We start from the raw sequence: 20,382 nt of genomic DNA on the forward strand, positions 1-20,382 counted from the left end.
ATTTCAGTACCACTTAGTATACCACATTTTATTCATCCAATACATTCGTTGATGGGTATTTGTGTTGTTTCTACCTTGGGGCTATTATGAATAATGTTATGAATATTCATGTACAAGCTTTTGTGTGAACATATATTTTCATTTCTCTTGGGTATTTACTCAGGTGTGGAATTTCTGAGTCATAAACAGACTCTGTTTCCCTTTTTGGGGAGCTGCCAAACCACACCATTTGACATTCAGTGTGTGAGGATTCTAGTCTCTCCGCATCTTTGCCAATACTTGTTATAATGTCTTTCTTTTTCATCATATTCATCGTAGTGCGTGTAAAGTGTTATTGAATTGATTTTGAACCTTTGTCCAAAAACAGTAGCCATACTTGTATGGGTCTATTTCTAGATTCTCTATTCCACAGATCTATCTTTCTATTCCTCTACCAAAGTCTCACAGTCTTGATTACTGTAGCTGTAGAATAAGTCTTAAAATTAGGTAGAGTGATTCTTCCCACTTTATTCTTTTTTTAAAAATTGTTTTAACCATTGTAGTTTTTTAGCTTTTTTGTGTAAATTTTAGAATAATCTTGCCTAACTGGCAAGAAGTCTTCCTGAGGTCTTGACACTAAATCCCATTGTGTTGGGATAATCTTGCCTAATCTACAGAGTCCTGAGAGTAATTGCATTGTAGTTCAATTTGTGGAGAACTGGTATCTTTACTATGCTGAGTCTTGCATTCATGAGCATGGTATGTCTTTCCATTTGTTTAGATCTTTGATTCCTTGTACCAGCACTTTGCAGTTTTCCGCATACAAGTTTTGTTTTGTTAGATTTACACCTAAGTATCTCTTTCTTTAGTGATTGTAAATGACATTCTATTTTTTAATTTTAGTTTCCACCTGTTCATTGCTAGCATAGAAATTCACTGGGTTTTTGTGCATTGATCTTGTAGCTTGTGACCTTGCTGAGCTCAATAATTGTAGAAATTTTTTTTGTAGATGCCTGGAATTTCTCTATGCAATTAATCATGTCTTCTGCAAGTAGGTATAGTTTTAAGTTTTCCTTTCTGGTCTGTATGTCATTTATTTCCCTCTCTTGCCTTATTGGGCTTCTGTCTTTCATCAACAAGTGCTGTATTAGCTGTTGGTTGTTTTCTAGATGTTATTTATTTATTTAGGAATTATTTTATTTATATAGCATGCTTATTTATATATTCATATTTACATAAACATTTACACAGGAAATTTCCTTTTTATTATAGGATGATGCCCTTGATTCCTAATTTTCTGACAATTTTTATCATAAGTGGGTGTTGAATTATTTTTCAAAATATATTTTTATTGATTTCAGAGAGGAAGGGAGAGGGAGAGATGGAAACATCAATGATGAGAGAGAATTATTCTCAGCTGCCTCCTGCACACCCCCCACTGGGGATTGAGCCTGCAATCCCGGCATGTGCCCTGACCAGGTCGACACTCAACCACTGAGCCATTGCCAGCCAGGTGGGTGCTGAATTTTGTTAAATTTTTTTTTGTATCAATTAATATGGTCATAGGACTTTCTTGTTTAGCCTGTAAATATAATGGGTTACATTTATTGATTTTCAAGTATTGAGCCAGTCTTGCATCCATGGAATCAGCTGCCTTTGGGTAATGGTGTGTAATATTTTAATATGTTTCTGAATTCTATTTCCTAATATTTTGTTAGGAAGTTTTGCATCATTTACATGAGGAATATTAGTCTATAGTTTGGTGGGGTGTTTGTGTGTGTTTTTAAAAATATATCCTCACCCGAGGATATTTTTCCATTGATTTTTAGGGAGAGTGGAGGAGAGAGGGAAAGACAGAGAGTAACATCGATGTGAGAGAAACACATCGATTGGTTGCCTCCTACATGTGCCCTGACCAGGGCCCGGGCCTGGGAGGAGCCTGCAACTGAAGTACGTGCCCTTGACCGGATTGAACCCAGGACCCTTAGGTCCACAGGCCGACGCTCTATCCACTGAGCCAAACCAGCTAGGGTCAGTCTATAGTTTTTGTGTACTTTGTTTGATTTCAGTATCAAGGTAATACTGCTTCCTAAAATAAATGGGAAAGTGCTCCCTCTTCTATTTTCTGGAAGAGATTGTGTAGAATTGGTGTTAAAATTTTCTTTCAGATGCAAGTGTATTTTAAGCCTCTGTTTGAAACTTGTCTGCTAATATTCCATTGGCCAAAACAAGTCACATGGCTATGCCCAAGCTCAGGGGCGGAAAGGATGGTCTACCTCCAACAGGCAGAACTACAAGCTCACAAGGCACCTGGCACCGGTGCTGGAGGGGTGAACAGAGGCACCAAGGAGGGAATCACAGAGGCCTTGGGAGCTCACCTCTGGGGTGGATTTCACCCAAACGATGCTCTTCACTGCAAGCACCCACCGACTAGGGCGAGCTGGGCCCCCTGGAGCCCATGTCTGCCTGATCGCACCCCCCATGTACAAATGGCACAAGAGTTTCCTTACAGAACAAGTAGTGATCGAATTCCCAGACTCCGAGTTTAAAAAATAGGATTTAATCTACTCAATTGGTTGATTCCCATTTTCCCGACCATTTCATTCACCGGCCTTCCTGTGGGTGACCACTGTGTTTGTGCCCATGAGAGATTCAGAGAAGGATAGACTCAGGCCCCTGAAGGCCTCTGCAGCTGCATTATCCCCACGCTCATCTCTGCCCGGTCCCGCCTCACCCCGCCTGAGCTAGACTCATTTGTACCCCGGAGCCTTTGCGCATCCCTCTGGAACTTCCTGTCACTTCTTCACCGGCCCGTCTCCTCTTTAACCTTTGAGACTCAGCTCGGGGGCTGTGTCCTCAAAAACCCTCTGCTGCTGTCCCACATCTGGAGGAGGGGCCTTCCCTGGGCTGTCCCAGCGCGGTGCTCAGGTGACTCGGCCCTGGAGTTGCCTCTTCACTTGTCTGCTTCTCCCCTGGACTGTGAGCCCCTCAATGGCTGACACTGTGTGGCCATCTGGGCCCTCAGCACAGAAGGCTGATGTTGGCATTCACAGCAGAGCCTCTGGGTTCTGCCCAGTGTGTCTCTGGTGAGCAGCCCACTCCTGAGGCCTGGAGGGAAGGGCCTGCTGCAGGTGCCTCTCCATCCTCACCGGCCCTCAGCTCCTCCCCCAGGGCTGTGACTACTCCTTAGAGAGGCGCCTCGGAGGAGGCCCTGGCAGTAAAGGTGGCCGTGGGACCCACCCAGGCAAGGTGTGGCCTGGAAGGTCACAACTCCTTGCCTGGCATTCAGGGCCCTGCTCCCTGAGCTCGAGCTTCCCCTGAAGGCTCCCTGTGTGCTACCAAAGAGGCTTCCCACAGCCTCTCCTTGTTCTGTTTGGCCGCATCCCTCATCCCTTTGCTGCTGCTGTTCGTGCCTCCTGGGATGCCTTTCCTTGTTTCTCTTTGCTTTGCTGATTACAGCCTGTTCTCCTAGGCCCTTCCTCCTGACCCGCCACAGGACGAGTCCGAAAGCCTGCACCCCGGCTCTGCCTTCAGGGAATTACAGCCGGCCTCGAATTTTCCACTAAATGTTTTGCGGGTGTGAGTTTGGATTCTCCCCTGAGGATGACCTGGAAGCTGGCCAAGCTGGACTTCCTCCATAGCAGTGGCCAGGAAGACTGGAGCAGCTCCTGACCCCTGGAGCCAGATAAGCAGCTGGACCCCAACAGCCCCGGGCAGCGGGGGGCGGGGGGGGGGGCGCGGCTATTTTTAGAGGCTGGTTCCCAGCAGGCCTGGCCTGGTTGGGGCCTGGAGGGAGAACAATGGGCCATTGAGCCTGCTCCAGCCCTGCACCCTGGGAGGCCTGCTGGAGGGCAATGACAATGTGTGTGTGTTGGGGACCGGGGCTAGTGCTCAGAGGCAGGGGGGCCGAGGCGGCCTGCCCCCATGCCCACCAGCAGGAAAAGCTCCCGTCTGGAGCCCTTTGTCAGACTTCCTGTGGGGCCAGGTGCTGGGATTCCAGAAGCCTGTCTTCATTCGCAGCAGCACCACCACCATTTCTCGAGCCCTTTCCGTGGGCCTGACACCCTGCTAAAACCGCATGTCTGTCTCATACTTATCAGCCTCATTGTACAGATGTGGAAACAGGCCCCAGCTCAGAGAGGTCAGTAACTTGCTCACACACAGCAAACAAGAGGAGCCATCGGGATTCAAACCCACGTCCTCTCTGTCTCCTTCCAAGCCCAGCCTTCCCCTCTCAGGTCCTCCCTGGATCCCGTGGGCTTTGGTCTCTCCTCCCTAACAGCTCTGACTCCGTGCATGACCTTGGACACGTTATTTGCCTTCCCCGTGCCTGCTGGGCTTTGGTTCACTCATCTGTAAAAGGCAGGGGAGCCTGTCTCTCAGCTGTTGAGGGTGGAACCAGAGGCCCAGTGGGGAGGGGTGAGGAGTAGGGGTGGGGAGGGGGATGTGTGCTGTCAGTTTCCCCCTTTCCAGCATGTGATGGTTTAAAGAGCCAATGAACCAAAATTCCGTTTGTCCCGGAAGGTGATGGTCCAGGCACTGAATATTGTCTGAGCCTCTCGGGGTGTGGTGGGTCCGAGGCTGCGAGGAATGGACGGGTCAGATCTGTCCAGTGCCTTCTGGGATTCACAGTCTGAGAGGGGAGACAGGCCTGTGAACAGGCGCTGAGACTCCATGGAAGAGACGCACAGGAACACCTGTGTCTGTTCCCTGGTGGCCACAGACGAGGTGGCTTAAATACAGAAATGTATTCTTTCACGGCTCTGGAGGCTGGAGGTCCACGGTGTGGGCGGGGTTTTTCTCCTGAGTTCTCGGTCCTTGGCTTTCAGGTGGCCTCTGTGTCCCATGTCTTCACATCGTCTTCTCTTCATTTGCATCTGTGTCTGAATTTCCTCTTAAAAGGACACCAGTCCTGTTGGATTCAGCCCCCCCCCCTCCCCAATGACCATGTTTTAATGTAACTACCTCTTTAGAGGCCCCAATGCCGTCACATTCTGAAGTTCTGGGGGTTAGGACCTCGATGTAGGACTCTGGGGGGACACGGCTCCATCCAGAGCGAAGGCTATTAGCTATTTAAAATAGCGGACAGCCTCTGCGCTTGCCTAGAGGCAGAGACTGGATCTGTCTCGTGAGGCCCTTCCTGTCTCCACGGAGTGAGCCAGGCACAGTTCTCCACCAGAACATGAGGCGGGGAGGGACTCTGAGAGGGGAGAGGAGGGGTTTTCAGAACACTCCCAGAGGCCAGCCCCCCCCCCACCCCCAACAAACACACACACAGCTAGTGAGAGAGTATCTGGGTGAGGGATGGCTGGCAAATTTCTAAGAATCGCACTGACTCTGAACATCAACTTGTTTTGTGCTCAGCCCTGGAACTGCTCTCTGCCATCTCCAGGACAGCAGTAGACTCTGTTCTCCAAATCAATTCTGCATTGCAAGGCCTTTGGGGGGTAGGGGTGGGGGTGGGGGGTAGAGAGTGTTTCCAAATGGAACCAGTGGGCCCCTGGGGCAGAGGACAGGCTAGGGGTTGAGAGCAAGGAGGGCCGATGGGCAGACATAAGTCCCACTGAAATCCACGGGGCCTGGGGGCAGACATGTCAGGCTTGTGGTGGGACTGGAGTTCTCATCCAGACAGGACAGCAATGACAGGAGGGTTTGAGGACACCAGGCAGCCATACTTGGGAAGACGGTGCCGACACTGGCCTGGAGGGGGGGTATCAAGGCAGGCTTCCTGGAGGAGGTAAAGGTTAAGGTGTGAGTCAGAGATGCCAGAGGAGACGATGGCATTCCAAGCAAAGGATCCTTCAAGGGCAGAAGCCTGGTGTCTCTGCAGACTGGCCCACGGCTTGCTGACCAGTCTCCTGCGTGCCAGGCCCCGAGTTTAGCTCTTCCCACAGGCATGAAAGCACGTGGTCTTGGGTAAACATAAGCCCCACTGGCCATCGCTGGTGTGAGGGGTGCAAGGTGAAGAGGTGCAGGAGAGAGCATGGGGCGCGCTGGCCAGACCAAGAGGTGAACTGGAGTGCTCAGGCGCAGACTAAGGACTTTATGCCTAAGGAGTGGAGCCGGGAGTAGGGGAGGCCCAGGTGTGATGTCCCCAGGGAGGGAAGTGCATTTCCCGGTGTTGGGCAGACATGGAGCGATGGGACCACAGAACTGTGAGGCAGGTGGGAGGTCACGGAGACTCCAGGCCAGGCGGTTGGTGTGGCTGCCGGTGGCATCTTAACGAATGGTCCTCATGTTCTAGGGAGTGCTTGGTGGTGGCTTTCCAAGAACTGCTGTTACTTTCTGCCCTGCAGCTTCTGTGGGGGCAGGAGGGGAGGGGCCTAGGGACAGTCGAGCCCTGCTTGTCACTTGTGCTGACTAGGACACACATCCATCAAGCGCCTCCCCGTGCCAGGCCTGTGCCAAGTACTTCGCACACCCACATGTGGTGCCCCGCTGTCCCAGGAGGCAGCTGTTGTCATCCCCACTCACAGAGGAGGCTCAGGGAAGGAGCAAAACCTGTCTCCGGGCTGGGAAGGCCTCGAACCTGCACTTTGCTGCCAGAAAAGCCATCTCCCAAGAAGCTCCCCTTGGCATAGGCTGGGCTGCCTCAGTTTCCAAGAAGCAGGGGGTGAGCTTCTAGCAGCCTTGCTGCCTGGGGATAGAGGGGTGACCTGGGTAAGAGGGTGCCCGGCTGAGCTGGGCAGGAGAAAGACCCATATCCCTGCTGTGTTCTGTTCCATCCACTGCCCGCCCGCCTGGCTCCCCCTCTGATAAAATGAGGCAGCGATGCCCCCTTAGTGAGGGGGTGTAGGAGGGAAGTGAGGCCATGTCTGCAGATGGCCAGGCCCCCGAGTGCCAGCTCTGGGCGCCGCAGTGGGGACTGCTGTGGTCTTTGCTGTTGGCACCGTCTTGCCACTTCTTGGCGTGCTGGCTCTTCGGCACTGTGACAGCCACCCTGGGGAGGCAGAAGGGGCTCCTGTGGGTAACACTGGGCCACATGCTCTTCTGAGCTTCCTCTCTGTCACCTGCAGCTCTTTGGGCTGGGGATTTGAGGCCTGGGTGTCACCACAGGCAAAGTCCAGTTCTGACGTCAGGGGCGAGGTCTGGGGGCCAGCAGGTTCAGGCAGCGGCCCCTTCCCCTTCCGCTGCCTTCTGTGTCTGTTGTGATGTCCCCAACAGTTTGCCCTGAAGAGATCTCAGATGGGTGCCACTTTGAAGAGCCTGCCAGGGGAAGAAGGGACCCCTTCCCAACATAGCCTCCCTTCCAGACGTGCACAGCATGCATCAACTATCCGAAACGCACACAGCATGCATCAAACACACACAACACACATACACACCCCACCCTCTACAGAGACACCTCAGACACATCTCACACATGCACACAAACCATACCACATACACACAGTACACATAAACATGCAAACACACAACACACAGACTCCACACACGCAGATCATATTCACACACATCACACAGCTTCACACACACACACACACACACACACACGCATGCACGCACGCACCAGCAGACCTCTGGTGCATTTAGCATCTTTTAGATGGAGAAAATGCATTTCAGCAAAAGCTCTAGGTGTTCAGTGATGCTCTAGATCAGTGGTTCTCAACCTTCCTAATGCCGCGACCCTTTAATACAGTTCCTCATGTTGTGGTGACCCCCAACCATAAAATTATTTTCGTTGCTACTTCATAACTGTAATTTTGCTACTGTTATGAATCGTAATGTAAATAGCTGACATGCAGGATGTATTTTCATTGTTACAAATTGAACATAATTACAGCATAGTGATTAACCACAAAAACAATATGTAATTATATATGTGTTTTCCGATGGTCTTAGGCGACCCCTGTGAAAGGGTCGTTCGACCCCCAAAGGGGTCGCAACCCACAGGTTGAGAACCGCTGCTCTAGATGATTTGGTATTTTGTTCATCCCAATATCTTCAGACAATTACAAACCAGCCTTTCAAAGATGCATCAAACACATTCTTTATTCTGTCCCCAGACAGCATCCATGTCTTGTGGATGCAGGCGCCCCCGTGGGATTGCTGTGCACCTCAGACTCTGGGTGCAGGAGTGGGGACGGGGTTCAGTCCGCCTTGCTCCTCCTTGTCTTTCAGCCAGTGCAGGGCTGCCCTCGCGCAGGCCCCTGGCCCCGTGCGTGAGTCTGAGCCCTGCAGCGAGAGCGTGCATCTGTTCTCCTTTGTGTGTCGGGGGAGGGAGGCGGACGCTGGGCCGGGCAGCCTTCCTGCCGTTTCTATGAGCTCATAAACCGCTGTCCCGCGGATCCTCCAGCAGAGAAACTTCCCCGCCAGCTCCACCCAGAAGGGAGAGCAGATGGAAAATTGGAGCGAGCCCTCATCTTGGGTCAGGAAAAAAATATTCTTTTTTTCCCCTTTCTCTCTAAAAATATGCTCAGGCCTTTTTTGAGCCTCGGTGCAATAAAAACCAGCTGTGGCTCAGAACAGCCCCTGCAGCCTTTGCCCAGGGAGAAGGCAAATAAAAACAGCCCTGGAGGCGGAGTCAGTGCTGTGTCCAGGCGCTGGGCCCAGGCTCCAGCTACCTCCGACCTGGATCTGTGTCCCAGATGGGCACCACCAAACAGTCTGTTTATCCTGGCGAGGGCTCAGGGCACCAGGCGTCACACAGGCCTTGCTCTTTTAATTCCTGGTGCTGAGGAGGACAAGACGACAAGGGGTGGGTGTGATGTGGACTCTGCTCCCACATACCGCCCCATCTCCTGGGGCAGACAGATGGGCACGCGAGGTACCCAGAGCCAACCCCAGGGAGTGTTCCGGTAGCCTAGAGGAGGGAGGGGCCAGGTCTGATTTGGGGGGCAGCAAGGCTTCTTAGAGCAGGTGACCATTCAAGGATGGAGACAAGGAAAGAGGACCAGCTCCAACAAAAGTTTGGATTTGGGGACAATAGTGGTTACTGTATGGTGATCAGTTACTCTAAGGTGGGGAGGGGCACAGGGAGCTCTCCTTGAATGCCTGGTGAGATGTTCAGTGGGTGATAGGGAGCCATGGAAGGTGCTTGAGCAGAGGAGGGACTTGTCTAGAAGCGGGTTGCTTGGAGGATATTTAGAGGGGAAGTCTGGTCACCTAATTGGAGCTGAGTTTTATCAGGGGGTCCCTTAAAGAGGAAGCCACATCTAACTGGACGTCCTGGTACCCTGGCCCATCCCCACGGCACAAGACCCTCGGAGGAGAGTGTGGAGAAGTGATAGGGCTTTGGAGTGGAGTCAGGAGATCTGGCTTCTATTGCTGACGCTGCTGTGGACCCGTGTGACCCTGAAGAGATCACTGTCCTTCCTAGGCCTCTACTTTCCCACCTGCAAAAAGGGACCGTGGGGTGTTTAGCTGTCCCTGGAGGACTGGTGCCGCGCAGGCTCATGGTGGACAGACGGGGAAGAAGATGGACCCCGGAGAGGGTATTTGCCCTTTTGTGTTTGGCTTATGTCACTGAGCATAATGTCCTCAAGGTTCATCCATGTTGTGGCATGTGTCAGAATCTCCTTCCTTTTCAGGACTGAACGATATTCCATTGCATGTATACACCAGGTTGTGCTTATCCACTATCTATTAACAGGTGCCTGGGTTATTGTAAATAATGCTGCTATGAACATGGGCATTATTTTCTGTTTCATTTGATAGCGGCCATCCTAGTGGGTGTGAGGTGCTGTCTCATTGTGGTCTTGATGTGCATTTCCCTCATGATTAGTGATGTAGACTAGAGCATCTGTTCATGTGCTTTTGGGGCATTTGAATGCCATTTTGAGCAGGGTGGCTTCTCTCCTCTCCTTCCAGCCCTTAGCCCTGGGCTCCTTGTGCCTGGAAGGCCCCCCTTGGGCATCTGAAGCCCAGAGGCCCCCTGAGACCTGAGCTGGAAGCATCTGGGGTCGTGGGCTCCCTCAGTGGGAGGGGTCCTAGCAATCCCAGGTCCAGCCTCTCATTGGAGAGCTGGGAGGATGCGGTCCAGAGACCTTAACTAACTTGTCCAGGGTTGTCCTGAGTGCGGGAAGGTGCTGGACCCTGGTGCTGCTGGCAGTTGGCACACTCTGAGCTTGGAGCCCTTTCTTCCCGCCCCTTCCCTGGAGCTCTGATTGCAACCACCCACTTGCATTTTTGCAAAGTGATGTCATCTGCAGATAATGGTTTTTCCGTTCCTGGTGGAGCAGGAGTTACAGATATTGCGCTTTGGGGGAGGGACCCAGTAGAGCTGATTGCCCACTCCTCAGGCATTGGGGGGCTGGGTAGACCCCCGCCCCTGACAGCGGCATCTGAGGTGCGGAAGGCAGGCCCACTGTCTCTGGCCTCCTGGTCTCGGCAGCCCCGAATGACCAGAACTGCGAGGGTCCCTGAGAGGAGCCTCTCTCCGTCTTCCTTGTGCAGATGGGATCTGAGGCTCAGAGAGAGCAGGGCCTTGCCCAAGCTCACACAGCATTTGAGGCAAAACCTGCACTCATACCCAGACTCCTGACATCCTGGGCCAACTGCCCATAGTTCAGGGTCATCGTTCCGGCGTTCTGGGAAGAGGGGTTTTGTGGTGAGGGCTGTCCTGTGCATGGAAGGATGTTTACAGCATCCCTGGCCTCCACCCACTAGATGCCAGCAGCACCTCTCCTGACTTGCGACAACCAAAACCATGTCCAGCTATCACCACATGTGCCCTCACGCCCTAGGAGAGAGCAAAATTGTCCCCCTGAGACCCACTGCCACAGTAGGAGATCCAGGCAGCAATCACATACCCCCCATTTTTAGGCGTATTTTGGGGTGGGGGTAATAGGAGAGTCTGGGGAAAAATTCTTTCTTCCCAGCAAGAAAGTAACCCTCTGTTTTTCTGAGGCCTCAGCCACAGCTGTTGGCAGGAGAGTGTTTCTTTCTTTCTTTCTTTCTTTCTTTCTTTCTTTCTTTCTTTCTTTCTTTTCTTTCTTTCTTTCTTTCTTTCTTTCTTTCTTTCTTTCTTTCTTTCTTTCTTTCTTTCTTTCTTTCTGTCTCTCCCTTCCTTCCTTCCTTCCTTCCTTCCTTCCTTCCTTCCTTCCTTCCTTCCTTCCTTCCTTCCTTTCTTTCTTTCTTTTCTTTTTTTAAAATATATTTTATTGATTTTTTACAGAGAGGAAGGGAGAGGGATAGAGAGTTAGAAACATCGATGAGAGAGAAATATCCATCAGCTGCCTCCTGCACACCCCCTACTGGGGATGCACCCGAAACCAAGGTACATGCCCTTGACTGGAATCGAACCCGGGATCCTTCAGTCCGCAGGCCGACGCTCTAGCCACTGAGCCAAACCAGTGAGGCCTTTCTTTCTTTCTTTCTTTCTTTCTTTCTTTCTTTCTTTCTTTCTTTCTTTCTTCCTTCCTTCCTTCCTTCCTTCCTTCCTTCCTTCCTTCCTTCCTTCCTTTCCTTCCTTCCTTCCTTTCTTTCTTTCTTTCTTTCTTTCAGGTTTTTTTTTTTAATATATTTTATTGATTTTTTACAGAGAGGAAGGGAGAGAGATAGAGAGTTAGAAACATCGATGAGAGAGAAACATCGATCAGCCGCCTCCTGCACATCTCCCACAACCCAGGTACATGCCCTTGACCAGAATCGAACCTGGGACCCTTCAGTCCGCAGGCCGACGCTCTATCCACTGAGCCAAACCGGTTTCGGCTTTTCTTTCGGGTTTTTGAATCCAAAGCCCAAAGGTGCTTTGTCCGAGGACCCAGCTGCATGTCCCACACCTTCAGGATGAAGAGGCAGCCCTAGAGGGGACTGTGAGGGGTCCTGGACCTCCTCCTGGCTAGGAACACTGCTTCCTCTGACCACTTTTCTTGGAGCCAATCTGCCAATTTCTTTTCTCGGGGAAATGAAAATAAGTGCCGGCTTTTGTAATCCCATCCCCAATCCCATCTGGAAAATTCAGGCTCACGCAGCTTGGCAGCTGGGTCTGGAGGGCTGGGTCTGGCGGGCCCTGGAGTCATGGGCACTCGAACATCGGACATCGGAACAGGCTCAGCATTTCCTTTCCGGTTACAAGGTTCCCTGGAATGTGAGCAGCCCCGGGGGGTGGAGGGGGGGTGGGGGTAGCCGTGGGCAGCGGAATTCGGTGGCAAGAAGCCCTGGTCAGGCCAGAGGCCAGCTCAGTTCTGACTTGCTGTGTGACTTTGAGTCATGCCTCTTTTCCTCTCTGGGCCTCAATCTTTCCATCTGTGAAGTGGGAGGAGCCGTGTTTCATGGGCCTCATGCATCAGAATCACTTAAGGGATGTGTTTTTTAATGTGTATTTGTGATGCCTTCCCCAGACGTCTGAAAGGCTTCCTGAGCCTCCAAATGGTTTTGGTGACTTAACTCTTGGGACCCACCACCCCAAGGACCCGGATTTTTCCCTCCAGGCCTCAAGCTGGGACACCCTTTCCCCCTCGTAACCCGTGTGCGGGGCTCCCCTGAGGCAAGAGGGTGAATTATGTGGTGGTGGGTTGGGATTGAGCTTTGCTCCTGAAAATTATCTGCTATCGAGCCCTTGGCAAGATCCCTGAGATCCTCAATCCAAATGAAGTCATTGTTAAAGCATTTTATTCCTGCCACGGTGAAATTCTAGCTGCTAGTTACAGAGTTCGGTTTCAAAATTGTGCCATTTATTATTCGGGTTGGATTGGCTTGTAAAGCCTCGTGTAGTCATCCATCATTTATAACTGCATTATTCCACAAGAATGCGTTTTCCAGATGAGGCTATTCCTTCTGTGAAAGACTAGAAAATGTTTCTTTTTATAGGAAATGCAAGTCTATCACAATGTGTTCCCTATTTATGTCAGCCTAAATGGAGTTCAGGGAACATAATTTTACTCATTCAAAGAATGGGGCTGTCGCAATGAGCTTCCACTCTTGTATGTGGGATGCTTTTGGGGACTCCCAAGCTGTATTGGTCCCTGTCCTGGTGTGTGCTTTTTCCAGCTTCGTTTGCTTTTATTTTTACATGAAATATTTCTTCTTCGCAGCATGTCAGCAGTTACTTCTTACCACCATCATGGCCATGCCCTGTAGTGGAAAACCAAGAACGCAAGGGTGTTAGAACTGTTCATATTATGCGAGTTAATAGAGAACGAATGAGAAGATTCTCTGATGAGTTAAGAACATGAGTTTTTCATTTCTATTTGGTAGCTGGGAGTAAGTAGAGGGTAGTTCTTTTCTTTCTCATTTTAAGCTCGGTTCCAGATGCCTCTGATAGCTTTCGGGAAAATGAGGGGATTCTATAGGTAAACTTTTCCATGTAAAGAACTTGCATTCCAGGTGTGTTCGTTTTGTTTCTGAACTAGAGATGCCTCCATTTCCTCCTCACACACCCTGTTCTCGGAGAAGCAGCTCTGCGCATAGCCCGTGACACAGCACCTGGCTCTCTGGCCACCTGACCTCACCTTTTCAGAGCTGGAAAAGGTTACCTGTGTGTGTGTGTGGGTGGGGCGGGGGGCGGGGTGCTGAATTTGCAGGCCATGAGACTCAGGGCTGAGACTAACATGCAGAGCTGCCCTCATGGATCACAGGCAAGCAGAAGCCAGGCTGTGGGGCCTCCCTGAGCAGACATGTGTGTGTGTGTGTGTGTGTGTGTGTGTGTGTGTGTGTGTGAGAGAGAGAGAGAGAGAGAGAGAGAGAGAGAGAGAGAGAAAGAGAGAGCGCTGGGGAAGACACAAGGATAGAAGCTCACAGAAAATCAGGACAAGGAGAGCCCTGAAGGAGCCCAGAAGAGGAAACTGAGGCTCAGAGAGGTGAGGTTACTTGTCCCAGGTCACACAGCTAGTTAGGAGCGGGTCTCAAATCTGCTCCAGAGCCCAGGCTCCTTGCTCTAAAGAGCGCAGGTGCCGAGTTCTGGAGCCAGGGGTAGGCTGAGGCGGTGGGCGGGTACAAGTGGAATCATTCGGTGGGAAGAGACCTGGCCTGACTCCACAGCCATGGACTCCTTTCTGGGCCTCAGCTTCCTCACTCCAAAGGAGGGTTGGACTGGATGTTCCCTGCAGCCTCAGAGAGCTCTGTGGGCCGAGATGAGGCCGGGTGCTGGGGCCTGAAGCGGGAGGACCTAGTTGCAGTAGCTGACCGTCCACCCAGGGCCCAGATTCCAAGTGGCAGGACAGTAAACGCATGGCCTCTGGGGCTGGACTGCGGGTTTCAAATCCCCCTGCTCCACCCACTACTCCCATGGAGGCTCAAGCAGATTAAATGAATGACTTCAGCCTTGGTTTCCTCATTTATAAAATGGGGATAATAATAGTATCTGCCCAGTCGTAGGGATGAAATAAGTGAATCTGTATAAAGTCAGAGCAGCGCCTGGATGATCAATGCTCAATGCATGTCCATTTTTGCCTCCACCGCCCACGCCTGTGGTACCCCTCAGGGGTGAGGAGGTTTAAGCTTCCAGTCCTGCTGGCTCCTCCCAAGGAGGTGGCAGCCCTGCCGTCCAGCAGCTGGGCCTGTGGGCCTGCTTCCTGGGCAGAGTGAGTCCGTGAACACTCAGGCGTGACACATGGCCTGGCCATCCGCACCTCGACCACAGGCGGCCAGTTCTGGGCTAAAAATACCACTTTTATGAATGGAGCCAGGGAGGGCCGTTCTGGGACCGCAATTAGTGTTTGTGTTAAAACCGAGTCTCTGGCTCTCCACGCCTTCACCCCTGCCCTTAAGCCCACCCCTTCTGTGCTGCTCTTCGGGGAGACTCACTCGGGGTTGGGGGGATTGTGTGCAGTGGGGGAGGCCCTGGGGGGGGGGGGCGGAGTGCACTGATGGCTCCTCCCACAAAAAAGGAGCCAGCAGCCTGACTCCCAATTCCCCTAGTGTTGAGAAGTAGGAATAACCATCTCCCTTCATTTGGAGGAAATGGAAGTTTCCAGAAGTTCACAGGCAGGGGGTATGTAGTCAAATTTGGGCTCTGGATCGGTGCCCCACTCCAAACTCTCTTCTCCTGCACCTGCTGCTGCCATGGGACTGCGCCCCCGCCCCCCATCCCCCCGGGGAGGGATGCTGACTGGCCTGGGGGGCTGGCTGGCGCAGGCTTTCTCCTCTCCCTGAGTCCCTGAGGTGTAGTCTCACATGAGGATCAGGGATGGAAGGGCCCAGCTCAGGGAACAGCAGAACCAGACGTGAGGCCGAGCTGGAGATGCCTCAACGGGGGCCGAGGTGAAGAGCCGAGCCTGGAGTGGGCAGACGGAGCAGCAGGTCCAAGACAGCGGAAGGCAAAGCAGGCAATGGTCGCGGGTGCCCACCAGCCTGCCGCCAAGTGGGGCCTCCAAGTGCCTTCCGCCCGCAGCAGGAGCCCAGGACTGCCGTTGTATAGTGTAATCATGGCTGCTTTCACCCCATTCATTCTTTTATTCACTCTTTCATTCAACAGCCGTCTACTAGGCCAGGCCTAGTCAAGGTACGTTTGCATGGGTGCTGAACGAAATCCGATCACTGCCTTCCAGGGGCGTCCAGCCTAGTGATTTAGGAAACGATCGTGCAAAGTCTATCATCAGAAAAGCCGGGGAGTGTGATTAAAGCACAGGCTGTACATGGAGAGATGTGTGCCATCCAGAGTGGGAGGCCAGGCAAAGGCTGAGGAGGGAAGTTAGCCAGGGCTGCAGTGAGGCAGGGAAAAGCATTCCAGATGGAGGGAACAGCATCGTGGAGCCCTTGAGTTGGAAAAAGGCTTTGCCTGTTTCAGGAACGAACAGAAGACCTGAGTGACTAGGTCAGTGGTTCTCAATCTTCCTAATGCCGCGACCCTTTAATACAGTTTCTCATGTTGTGGTGACCCCCAATTTCATTGTTACAAATTGAACATAATTAAAGCATAGTGATTAGTCACAAAAACAATATGTAATTATATATGTGTTTTCCGATGGTCTTAGGCGACCCCTGTGAAAGGGTCATTTGACCCCCAAAGGGGTCGCGACCCACAGGATGAGAACCGCTGGACTAGGTGGATGCGAGGAGAGAGGGAAGAGAGGGTGAGGTGGAGGAGGGTGGACTGTGCTGATTGACAGCTAGCTTCAGGATGGCTAAATCTGTAGACAATTGTTTTCTTTCCAATGTGTCATTTTAAAAAGCAAAGGAGAGATGATGAGAATGAAGGAATTGGTGAGAGAGGATTTGTGAAGACGGCACACAAACAAATAGATTCTTGCCCTCTATGTCCTTATACCAACCAGCCTGAGTCACCACCAGCTGCCCAGCCACTTCCATCACCTGCCATGTCTGTGGCCAACCTGAGCAGCTGACACAAGGGCCAGCACACACTGCACTGCCTGATCCTTCCACTCTGGCCAGGGCCCCTGGACCAAAGGGGGGTTTTGACCTAAGAGCAGCCAGTCTTAGCAGGAAGTTGGCTAGGGGCCTGAGAAGTGGTATGGGGTAATAAAAAAAAACAACACAAATATTTGTTCTTTATCCCTGGTTCCTGGTACAGAGGTCCTAAATGTCTTGGACTTTATTTAGTGTTTTGCATGCTAATGAGATGACCTGTGGGGGCGGAGCACAGGCTAGATAGGTTCAGGAGGGGGACTGGCTGTCCCCACCCTGACTCCTGGGAGGGGAAAGAGGCAGGGCAGTGAAGTCAACAACCTGGGCGAGAATGAAATCTATCACGCCTACATAATGAAGCTTCCATCAGAACCCCTCAACAGCAGGGTCTGGAGCCTTCTGGGTTGGTGACTATATCTACCTGCTTGGGGTGAGGGGTGCCCACAGAGAGCCTGGAAACGGTGCCATCCATCCCACCCACCCACCCACTGCCAGGTTCTGTTCTATGCATCTCTTCCATCGGGTTGCTTTTGAGTCGTATCTTTTACAATAAATCGCTAATAGTAAGTAAAGCCTGTTCCTGGGTTTTGGGAGTTGTTCTAGCAAATTATGGAAAATGAGGAGGGGGTTGTGAGAACCCCCAAATTCGTAACTAGTCAGTCAGAAGGATGGGTGATCCTGGGGCTTGCAGGTGGCACCTGAAGTGGGGGCAGTCTTGTGGGACTGAGCCCTACACCTGTGGTGTCTGCTCTCTAACTCTGGGGGTTCATGTCACCATTGAATTGAATTAGTTGTCGGACGCCCAGAGACGGGGTGTAAGACCTGTTTATGAACCTTACCCCTTCTCCATGCCCCTCAGGGCTACAAATCCTTCTCTAGGAGAGGACAGTGTTATCTGGGGCTCTGGCCCCCAAGTCCCACCCTCTCAGTTATTCCAAAGCACGCTGCCCTCAGAGAGCTCGCGGTCTAGCTGGGGAAAGACAGCCAAGCAGTAAGGAGCCCCGGAAAGGAGTTAGCTGGGCGGTGGCACGGCCAGGTTAGACCCCTCTGGGAGGCCTGAGCTCCTGCCCTGCCCCTACCCGCCTCTCCGCCTGCCAGCTGCACCCAGGTGACCTCCTGGGCTCCTGCTGCGGGCAGAAGACACTAGGAGGCTCCACTTGGCAGCAGGCTGGTGGGCACCAGAGACCATTACCTGCTTTGCCTTCCGCTGGCTTGGACCTGCTGTTCCGTCTGCCCACTCCAGGCTCGGCCCTTCACCAAGGGCCCCGTTGGGGCACCCCCACGCGCGCCAGGCCTCACCCCCACGCTGAGGGGTCCCTGGTGGGCCTGGGGGTGGGTTGGAGCTCTCGGTGCTGAGCCCAGGCCTGTCCTGGGGGCTCTCACCCTCCCCGACCAGAGCTGAAGATCCCGGACAACGCCAACGTGTTCTACGCCATGAACTCTGCCGCCAACTATGACTTTGTCCTGAAGAAGCGGGCCTTCACCAAGGGGGCCAAGGTCCGGCACGGCGCCAGCTCCACTCTCCCCCGCATGAAGCAGAAGGGACTCAGGATTGCCAAGGACATCTTCTAGCTGGTCCCTGGCGCTGCCCAGCCACAGGGCTGCCCCGCCGGGCTCCGGCAGGCTGGGCAACCAAGCACTTACCGACGACAGTGGCCCAGGCCAGACGGGCACCTTCTGCTCAGCCTGCCACCAGGCCGCCCGCCCCGACTCCAGTTTCTCCCTGGACCTCCTGCTGCCGGGATTGGCGCCTGCCCGTCGACAGGCTGACCTGGCCTCCCGGGACCACTCGCCGCCTTAGGTGCCTTCCGCTCTCTGGAGCCAGAGGACGAGCCGACCTGGCCCAGGAGCGCTGCCACGGGGCACGGAGCCCTGCCCGCCACTGGGCACGCCCTCGCTACACCTCCCTCACCCCTTCCCAGGTGTGTGTCACTGCCACCTGTGCCCACGGGCAGCCCAGGGCACCCGCTCATCCCCTGGGTCTGACCATTGCGGTTCTCTCCTCGCGCCCACAGACACTATACAATGGCTTATATGTATGAGTGAGTTAGAAAAATTCAAACAACTTAAATATTCAATAATAGCCAATTAAAAAAATACATTTTAGCAATCTCTGACGGATTTTACATGGCCACTAAAATCACAATTTAAAAGCAGATTTATGCCCAACATCATTAGTCATTAGGGAAATGCAAATCAAAACCACAATGAGATACTACTTCACACTCACTAGGATGGCTATATATATATATATATATATATATATATATTTTAAGAAAAGGAAAATAACCAGTGTTGGTGAGGATGTGAAGAAATTGGGATCCTTGAACATTGCTGATGGGCATGTTAAATGGTGTGGCCATTATGGAAAACAGCCTGGCAGTTCCTCAAAAAGCTACCAGTAAACGTAGAAATATGTTACGACCCAGCAATTCCACTCCTAGATATATATCCGAGAGAAATGAAAACATTTGTCCACACAGAAACATAATGCTCATAGCACCATTATCCATGTTAGCCAAAAATGGAAATGACTCACATATCAACCAGTTAGTGAATGGGTAAACAAAAGTGGTATGTCCATACAATGGACTATTATTCATCCATAAAAAGGAAGTATGTTACATACTACAACATGTATGAACCTCAAAACATGCTAAGTGAAAGAAGCCAGACATGATTCTATTTATATGACCTTGCCAGGATGGCAAATCCATAGAGATAGAAAGTAGATTAGTCGTTCCCAGGAGAGGCGGGTGGGAGAATTGGGACTGTTCATAGGTACCACTTTCTTTGGGGGATAATGAAGATGTCCTGGAATTAGTTAGTGGTGAAAGCTGTACGGCATAGTAAGTAAATATACTAAAAACCATGGAATTGTACACTTTTCTTTTTTTAATATATTTTTATTTTTTCAGAGAGGAAGGGAGAAGGAGAGAGAGAGAGAGAAACATCAATGATGAGAGAGAATCATTGATCGGCTGCCTCCTGCAACCCCTACTGGGGATCAAGCCCGCAATCCAGGCATGTGCCCTTGACCAGAATCAAACCCAGAACTTTCAGTCCCCAGGCCGACGCTCGATCCACTGAGCCAAACCAGCGAGGGACAGAATTGTACACTTTTAAATGGTGAATTTTGTTATGTTAATTATATCTCAAAAATTAATTAAAAGCATATTGAATGATAGAAGAGAGTGCTTGTGATTTATTAACGGGAAGATACAGGGTACAAAATCAAGCTACCATATGTACTATCATCTATACATGCCCTAATTTCTAAAAATTATTAGAGAGTAGCTACAGATATCAACCACAAACTCAGACATGTAAAAAATGTCATGTTTGTCTCTCTTTTTAAAATTATCTTAGATCTGACTCAGAGCCTGGCCCATTGGACCACAGGGCATTCAGTCTCAGTCACGTGGGGGCTCCTTCCCTCTCCAGTTTGTCCACATCCGTCAGAGGTGGGGGGCCTTCACACGCCCTGAAATCTAGCCGCTCTGATGCTTTCTTGGGGCAGGTTGAGGGCTTGGGAGGTGCCTGGGGCTCAGCCTCCCTGACCATCCCCCCAGCCACGCCCTCCAGGCCCCGCCTTCTCCCCCTTTCCTTCTTTCTGGTCTTATCGCTGCAGCTCTCTACCCGCCCCTCTAGGACCCTTAGCACAGACTCCTCTGTGAGCCCGGATTTTCACAAGAGATGGAGGCAGGGATTCTCCTTAAGGGAGATCTGCTTCAGCCTGAAGAGGTTCCTCACCCTCAACCGGGAAGGGGCCAGAGGCAATTCGGAGGGAACAAGAAAGGCACACACTATCTTTATAAATTACCCTGCCATCCACGTGGACAGAAAACAAGACATTGGTACAGCATTTGTCTCTGGGGATGGAATTATGGGTAATTTTCATTATTTTTCTTTATGCTTGTTTGACTTATTGATTTAACATTCTACCACTCACTCCCCCCCCCCACAAAATGCTTCCCATTCCACAATGCCAGGTCCTCTTCAGCCCTCCCCTCTTCCCTGGCCAGTTACCGGGCGGGCGGGGGTGTGGGAGTTAAAATGTTACTCTTCACACCTGTGTGGACCAGGTGGGCTTGGCTAGCTCACTGAATACAGAATTTACAGGAAAGCGGCAGAGAACGCTGCGGGCCTTGAATA

The sequence above is a fragment of the Myotis lucifugus genome, unplaced genomic scaffold (assembly GCF_000147115.1).
Source record: "Myotis lucifugus unplaced genomic scaffold, Myoluc2.0 scaffold_173, whole genome shotgun sequence".
NCBI lineage: Eukaryota > Metazoa > Chordata > Mammalia > Chiroptera > Vespertilionidae > Myotis > Myotis lucifugus.